Genomic DNA, 8619 nt, shown 5'->3' with positions numbered 1-8619 from the left:
ATGGTCTCTTGGACCAGCCGGTTTGGGCCTGGGTTGGGGTGTGACATTGGGACTGAACCTTTCTTTTAAAAACCAGCCCAGTCCGATTTTTAACTCTTCTTCTCTTGTTTCTTCTTTTTCTTTTATTTTCTTTTTAATTCCTAATTACCAAAAATTCTAAAATAAATTGTAAAGCCAAAATTAACTTAGAAAAATACTAATTAACCCTCAATGATAATTATCACACAAAATTAAATACAAAGATAATCACACAATTTTGACATTAGACACTAAAAATGCGAAGTACGTTATTTTTCGATTTTTCATTTTCGTAAAACAAATTATTGTTTAATTAATCCTAAATTGCAAAACTAAATCGTAAATGCAAATGCAACACATATATTTTTTGTATTTTTCATTAATTAAAATAGAATAAACATGCACAGACAAATACAAATAAATCACAAGCGACACAAAACTATTTTATTTTGAATTTTTGGGAGTAGTTCTTGTAGGGCAAAAATCACGTGCTCACAATACGTTAGTTTTATTGTTTTACATTTTTACTTTATCTTAACATAAATTACGATTATTATACAAAATACAGAAAAATAATAATTAAATAAGCCCGGCCCGACCCATTAGGCTCAAAACCGTTCCGGTTAAATTTTGCACCGGGGAAGCCCGAAACTGATAAACCCGGTAAAAAAATAACTGAAAATCGGCCCGATAACAAAATTAACCGGTTCCCTTTTTCCCTACCCCGGCCCGGCACGACCCCTTGACACCTATATTAACAAGTGTAATTATGGATACCAAGTTAAACATGAACTTGAGTTCACCTTTTTCGAGGATGAGGGATCGAATAACTAGCTACTGGAATAGTGGGTGATGTCTGGGGATATGGCGAGTAATAAGATCCTCATGTTAGTAGTGAATCCTTTTCGAATGTGATCTGATTTCTACATTGAGCTTTAGAATAACCTTAATCGGTTTGAAATATATTATAACTCTTTATGCTCGCAGGTCGGACAACTATTTATCTGTATGAATTATGTGTGTTATTAACATGATAATGATTTGGGTCTAGCCTACCATGAGAGAGGGATGTTAGATGTTGGGTTTAAGTCATGCGGTCGCTCCATGTGGGTAGACCCGACCCATCCTTTTTGTTGAAGGGATCAGATGAAATAACTTCTCAAAAGAAGTTACTACACATAAGTGTAGTGGGGCAGTTTTTATTGATAACTGCTATTTGAGTGCTCTTAAATATAGAAGTTTTGATCTTTGGCAAAGTGTGAGAAACTCAAGAAAGGAAAAAAATAGAGAAGTAAGTTCTCTTCTCTTCTTCCACATTAACACATAAAAAGATATCTAGTTTGTGGTAATTTTGCTTTTGTTTTCAAGAGATTCAAAGTGAACTTTGAAGTAATTTTTTGGATTATAATTTCTACTTTGCTGCATTAACAGGTACATAAATCTTGAAATAATCCATATCCTTGTTAATTGTGTTTTTGCTTACACTGAATTTCTCATACAACTCATTTATATTAGCTACTCTATTAATGGTGCATATACATAAGTGCCTCAATTCAGTTCATTCAAATGAGCTTAAGCTACACTCATTTCTACCAATGTCGTCATGAGAAGCCACCAACAAATGCTTTTTTGACAACTAAATTTACGCATATATGAAATGATCTAAAGGTAAAATTGATTAAAAAAGCTTCTTCCCTACTTTCAAGAAAAATGTAGAATAGCTTAAAGTTAATTGCCAAAATCAGAGATCATGTGGGCGTTTGGACATAAGAATTGTAAAATTCCCAAAAAGTGAATTTTTTTCAAGTGAAAATAGTATTTGAAAATTAGAGTTGCGTTTGAACATGAATATAAGTTTGATTTGTTTTTGAATTTTTGTGAGTGATCTGAGTGAAAAATTTTGAAAACAGTTTTTTGGAGTTTTTCAAATTTTTAAAAAATTCCAAAATTCATCTTCAAGTGAAAATTGAAAATTTTATGGCCAAACACTGATTTCGGAAAAAAGTGAAAAAATTTCGTAAAAAAGTAAAAAAATTCTTATGTTTAAACAAGCTCATGTATATGTGAAAATGTCACCCATTCTTCTTTGTTTTCAAGCACGAAAAGAAAAAAAAGGATTATAATTCGTTTTTGTTAGTTATAAAAATTTAGAGTAAGAAGAGGAAGTTTATAAGTCGTGGCGCATGGAAAGACAACAGCTTAAAATATTGGGCAACCCTCCAATTCTTTGGTTGTAAATTTTGCCTCTTCTTTTTCCAAACATTTCTCGTCACCGAAAATATAAAAATATGCAACTAACTAATATGAAAGTGAAGAAACAGTTTTGTTACTGTGCTGTTTTGCCTCTCTCTCACATTCATCGTTCAAAGCTCAGATTCTCCATCTTTCTTATGTTCTAAAGATGGCTGGATCTAACCAAATATCTACCTTTGAATCAGTGAGGGAATGGGTCTCCGACCACAAGCTTCGCACCGTAGGTAATTTCTCAGAAAAATCCTTCATTATTTCTAAATTTCTTTTAGAATATCAAATGGATTTGGTTATTTGATTTGAATTCCATGTTGTAAAAGGACAAAACTGTGACTCGCTGAGAACTCATTTCGGAATAATGATTCAGCATTTGTTTCATGCACATCTTATATCTCGATTGTGCTCATTACACATTAGAGTATTCTGTTTTATGCTCCAGAATATATTACTTTCATCTTTCTTATAAGTTCTTAATTTTTCCAAAAATAATACACCGTTCTATTATTAAAAATTGGTTATTTAGGATATTATTTTACAAATGTCTAGATAATTGAGTCAATTTTAGTACATTTTTTCTTTGAATACAAATTTTGATATCCTTGCCGTTTTTTTCTGACGTCCTCCACATTGCCCGATTTATCATTCTATAACTGATATGGGTTAATATTTTCCCAAGAATGTCTTTGGCTAAGCGGAATAACGGGATCGGTCGCATACAATTGGTCAAAACCCAACATGAAAACCAGTGTCAGGCTAACCATGCTATGTACCAATTCATTCATTCGCTGATGAAATGACTGGTTTACTGATTCCGTGCTACTTTTTTTCTCCTTTCAAAGTGCTAAACAATATGCACAAACATACAATTTAAAAGATTTTACATTATTTGTGAATCTTAACCTGTTGTAGCATGAATTTCTTTATATATTGACTTACTACCGGCAGTTAGATGTTAGTGTAGGCATATAAATTTTACATAAATTAAATCCATAAAATAATTTGGACTATATTTTAAATTCGAGATATATTGGTCCAAATAAATATTATGGGCTAATATGATTGAATTAATTATATAAGTCCAATATATATTGATTAAATAAATAAGTCCTAATCTATTGGGCTAGCCCATTTAATTGGGCTAAAGTGATGAGCCCACTTCATTAAGCCCAAGATGACATCATCATAGAGACCCAGTTTGGTGCCACGTGTCAAATGACGTGGCGCGCCAAGTCAAGCGGAAGAGCCAATAGGACCATCTCACGTGTCAAAATGACAAGGCATGTCCAGTCACGCTAAAAGGCCAATGAAATCGCGCCACGTGTGCAAGTGACATGTGTCACACCTCCTTTTTCCGCACCCGAGGGGGCGCAAGGGAGTTTTTTCCAATTAAAGGACAATCGAAACGGGATTGGTTTATTTATTTCAGAGTCGCCACTTGGGAGATTTAGGGTGTCCCAAGTCACCAATTTTAATCCTGAATCGAGGAAAATAATGACTCTATATTACAGTCTGCGTACCAGAAATCCGGATAAGGAATTCTGTTAACCCGGGAGAAGGTGTTAGGCATTCCCGAGTTCCGTGGTTCTAGCACGGTCGCTCAACTGTTATATTCAGCTTATTTATCTGATTTTTATACAAGTGTGAACCTATGTGCAAAATTTAACTTTTAAACCGCTTTTATCATTTACTGTTATTTTATAAGACTTGCAACGTCGTGAAAACATATCTCGAACCACGTTACATCAATGCACCCGTGGTTGTTGACATATTTCGATTCGGTTGAGATTTGGATTTGGGTCACATAAATGTGCACCCGAGTTTAAGGAGGTAAAATTATTAGATACGCGCTTAAAGAGACTATCGCGTTATTATTCTGGGATGGCCGTGAGATTTGATAAACGACCCATCCTGGAAACTGAATGCTTCGATAATATACGTTTAACGAGGGCCCCGCAGCCTGCGTGTTTTTAATTATTTTTTGTCGAGGCTCATCTCGTTCTTATTTTAAAAGGATATCCTATAGCAACTACGTTTCTTGTCGCGTTTGTCTCTACTAATTGAAAACAGTAGATAATCCTAGTTAATTATGTGTTGGCAAGTTATCTATAACAACATTCAGAAAAAGCTTGAAAATCAGAAATGAGGCTGCGTGCACAGTCAGCCGAACAAATAATCATGGGCCCAAATCCAGCCCATGCGTGATAGGCCGGACCTGGGCCACTGCTTGTTCGATGCGGGCCTACTTGGTTTGCTTCGATTTGGGCTCGACCTTTATGAGGTTGAGGCCCTGAACTGGTTCTTTGTTCTATAAAATGAGTTTATCAATTTATATGTGACAATCTGACAAAAGAGGAAAGTACTTTAATTAAAGTGGATAGTTTTCCTATTTGGCCTACGTTAGAGAATGTACTACATCATCAGACTAAGTCTAAAATACAACTTATTGCAATGGGAATATTTTCACCTAACAACATACATATATGACTAGCATTCACTTACCTACATTGATATACTAAGCATGTAGGCTACTTCTATTATCCAAACGAAAATGTAACTATTATATACTACATGACATTTAATACAACAGTCCATGTATATATAAAAACAATCTGCAAGTCCTCTCTTTTGCATTCATGCTCAAACTTTCAGTTACATTGGTGGTATTAATTGTGTACCTGGTAAGGAAAGGAAAGGAAGAAGGAGAGTGATCAGTTGAGTAGTATGTAAACAACAGCAAAAGCAGATTCACAGCAACAACACAGCAACAACCACCGGCCAACAAAGATGAAGCTCAGCAAGGAGTCGAGCAACAAATGAACAATCCCAGAAAAAAATAGAGTAGGAAACAACAGCCCAGAATATTGAATGTAACAGCAGCAGAAATCCAATGACCACAAGAAAGCTTGGCAAACGACAGGAAGAGCAAAACCACAAAGAAAACCTGATCAAACTGGACTCTTGCACAGTTTCTTCTAGACAATACTCATTCACAATGTTCTGAAATTTATTTCTGTTTTTCCTTTTCAGTTTTCTCACTCACAAGATCTCTCCAGACTCAAAAAATATCCCCCCTTTTTAATGGAAGGTCCCCCTCTTTTATAGCCTAACCTTAACACTTTACAGTCTGTTTTACAACTCAAAATCCCCCCCCCCCTCTGTTGCCTTTTCCACTCACTTCTTTTAAATAAACAAAACTCCCCATCAAATCCCTGACAGCCCCTTTCTCTTTTGTTGTTAAAATGTCCTAATCACTTGCTTATTTCACCAAAGTATGGGCAGTAGGAATATAATCTGACAGCACATGCTGTCCAATTATTTTAATTCCTTAAAGCTAACCATACACATGTTGCCCACGGTCTAAACCAAATGGCATCGTGTTTTAAAATCAAAGTCTGAATCTGCCATTATAACCTTCCTCCTAGATGTTCTTTAATTCAATTTGAACAAAATCAATAGGCAATACAATTCAGTTCCTAATGGGACTCAAATACGATCACAGCAGAAATAAGCAATACGAATCAAGTTGTTACCATTAACGATTGAAACTAATTGACGACATATATCGACTCGACTATATTAATCGTAACACATAACAATCAATCGTTCATATAAACAACACGTATAGAGTCCCGAATGACTTCAGACAAATTTGTTCAAACACTGGGAACTTATATGAATTAAACTCGTTTGACGACTAATCTAATTGACGAGCATGTATATCACAGGGTATATTCAGAGCACACATAGAAAATCAAACGACCAAATAAAAGGTCTTTGACAGAGACGGAAGAAATTAAGAAAACATCACACAATAACAAACAATCACAACAAAGCATGCTAACAACTTAATCAAACTAAAACAAAGAGCAGGAAAACTTACTGAAAAGTTTAAACCAAAACTGTCCCAAATACGACTTAGCTTTGACCATTTGAGGCCGAACAAATTTTAACCAGGGTGTTCTCACATGAGAACACCTTGGTTAAGATCCATTAAACCTCAAACCCTTGTTAAGACCGGCCGGATTCCAAGGCTATTAGTGTTCTAGGTTTTGGATCCTCAGATCTGATTTTTTAGGAGTTGTGTGTAGATTCGGACCAAACCAAGTTTGGTTTGGTCACGAGGAGGGTCATGGGAGTGTCTGGTATGAAGATGGGGTGGTTTGGCATAGGTCCGGGTTCGACTCAAATCTTCAAATGAAGATTGTCGCACCTCCTTTTTGCCGCGCCCGCGGGGCGCGTGGGGAGTTTTCTCCAATTGAAGGACAGTCGAAACGGGATTTATTTATTTGTTTTAGAGTCGCCACCTGGGAATTTTAAGGCGTCCCAAGTCACCAATTATAATCCCTGAATCGAGGAGAATATGACTCTGTTTATTATTCTGCGAACCAGAAATCCTGAGTAAGGAATTCTGTTAATTCGGAAGAAGGTGTTAGGCATTTCCGAATTCCGTGGTTCTAGCACGGTCGCTTAACTGTTTTTATTATTGACTTAATTATCTTGATATTTATTAAATATTTTTTGTTACATGATTTTTCTACCGCTTTTACTTATTGTGGTTAAGAACCCTTCTTTGAATCGAATTACGCGTACGTATATTCGTGTTATAAATTAAAAATACGGAATTGTGTCACGCGTACGTGTACACAATAACTTTTGATAATATATTTACTGAGCAATCATTTTTTCGAAATTGTGTCGAATCAAGAATATTTGTTTTTCTGAATAGTGAACTGTACATCTCGGTTTTTTATGAAATTGATTTAACGCCTTTGAAAAAATCCTTTTTATTAAATATTCGTTCGAAATTGCGCGTACGCATAATCCGAATTTAGCTTTTAAAAATATAATCATGGTACGCGAACGTATCCCTAATTACGCGACATATTTGTAATGATATTAGGGATTTTTCCATAAATTGTTTTATTATATTATGAGAAATCTTCATTTTTAGATATCATTAATTCTTGAAAAAGAATTCACAATTTTTGAATGTTGCCCATTGATTATAATTTCCACATATAACATGTTTATCCAAGACTATTCAAATTCAAAGAACAGAATAAAAATATGATTAATACTATTTTTAAACAAATATGACATATATATATATGCCAAAGAATAAATTGCATATGAAACTGAAAATAAATGATTCATAAAGGAAGGAAATATTTTCCGAGAATTTTCATTATTTACTTAATGCAAATTCTACTTCTAATTATCATTGATATGAAGTGTGGTATGCTTGCTTTTAATCTAATATGCCTAATTATTTGGTTAATTTGTTTTATGAAGGTAGATAGACATCGAGCTATAATGGCCGAATTATTATACAAGTTAATTTAATAAAATTACCTTACATGTAACTTAACTGTATATCGTATTCATAACGTATTGTAATAAGCTACATCATATCGCCTTTCGCCCACTTTTATACACACATCTATTATTTTATCGACATCAACATCTTAACCTTATGTAACAATAAATATCACTACTATAGTTATCTTGGCACTTCTACATCACTTCTTACTTAACCAACAACAAAATTTAAATAATGACCAACATTCATACCATATTCCCTACTTCGACAATTTAATATGATTAAACTAATGAGATAATGAGCTAATGTTATTACAAATCTTTATACAAACTTTCAAAGCAAGACAATTAGCTCATAGCTATCAAATTGAATTCACTACTAATTAACTAACATAAAAATAAAAATGAAATTTAAATTGATGAACTTGGACAAATAAAAAAAAACAGAATTTCAATTCAATCTTCGTTTATCCGCCATATTGAATCTCTTTCCAACATAGAATTTAAAAGGATATGTACCTGGAAATGGAGGTAGAAGTAGTAAGTTTCAGCAGTTGCAGCAGTAACAAAATCAACAGAATACCAGTTTTTCCACAGATTTGAGCAATAATAAGACCCGAAGAACCCAGATGAATAGGGACAGAAACTTGAGAAAAAATTTCAGATTTTCACCGAACAATATTCACATGCAAACAACGGACAGATTCTAGAAAAGTAACATATTTCAGATTTTTCAGTTTCTTTCCTGTTTTGGACTTCTTGTTTCTGATTTTTCTGTTTTTGTTGTTGTATATCTGTGTGTGTGTGACTGCCCTCTTGTTCCTTCAAAACTCTCCTAAAAATTCTCTAGGGTTTTGAAAACTGATCCCTGAAAACTGATCCTAAAATCTGTTTGCTTTCCCAATTTCACACTCTCTTTTTTCTCTTAAAACCCTTAAAGACTGCCCTCTTAAAATTCCTTCCAAACTCTCCTAAAAATTCTCTAGGGTCTTCAAAACTGATCAAGACTCTGTTTTCTTTCCCAATTTCACA

The 8619-nt window shown here is 34.2% G+C and overlaps 1 long non-coding RNA gene across 1 annotated transcript; it reads left to right on the top strand.

Moving 5' to 3' along the window:
• The first annotated feature begins 2234 nt into the window (after positions 1 to 2234).
• Positions 2235 to 5375, top strand: LOC142182574 (uncharacterized). Its single transcript, XR_012711388.1, has 2 exons — positions 2235 to 2495; positions 4957 to 5375. It is a non-coding gene; the product is annotated as an uncharacterized LOC142182574 (long non-coding RNA).
• The last annotated feature ends 3244 nt before the right edge of the window (positions 5376 to 8619 follow it).

Source organism: Nicotiana tabacum, chromosome 7 (assembly GCF_000715075.1).
Source record: "Nicotiana tabacum cultivar K326 chromosome 7, ASM71507v2, whole genome shotgun sequence".
NCBI lineage: Eukaryota > Viridiplantae > Streptophyta > Magnoliopsida > Solanales > Solanaceae > Nicotiana > Nicotiana tabacum.
Note: the sequence above shows the minus strand (reverse complement) of the source record. Positions and strands in the feature narration are given on the sequence as shown.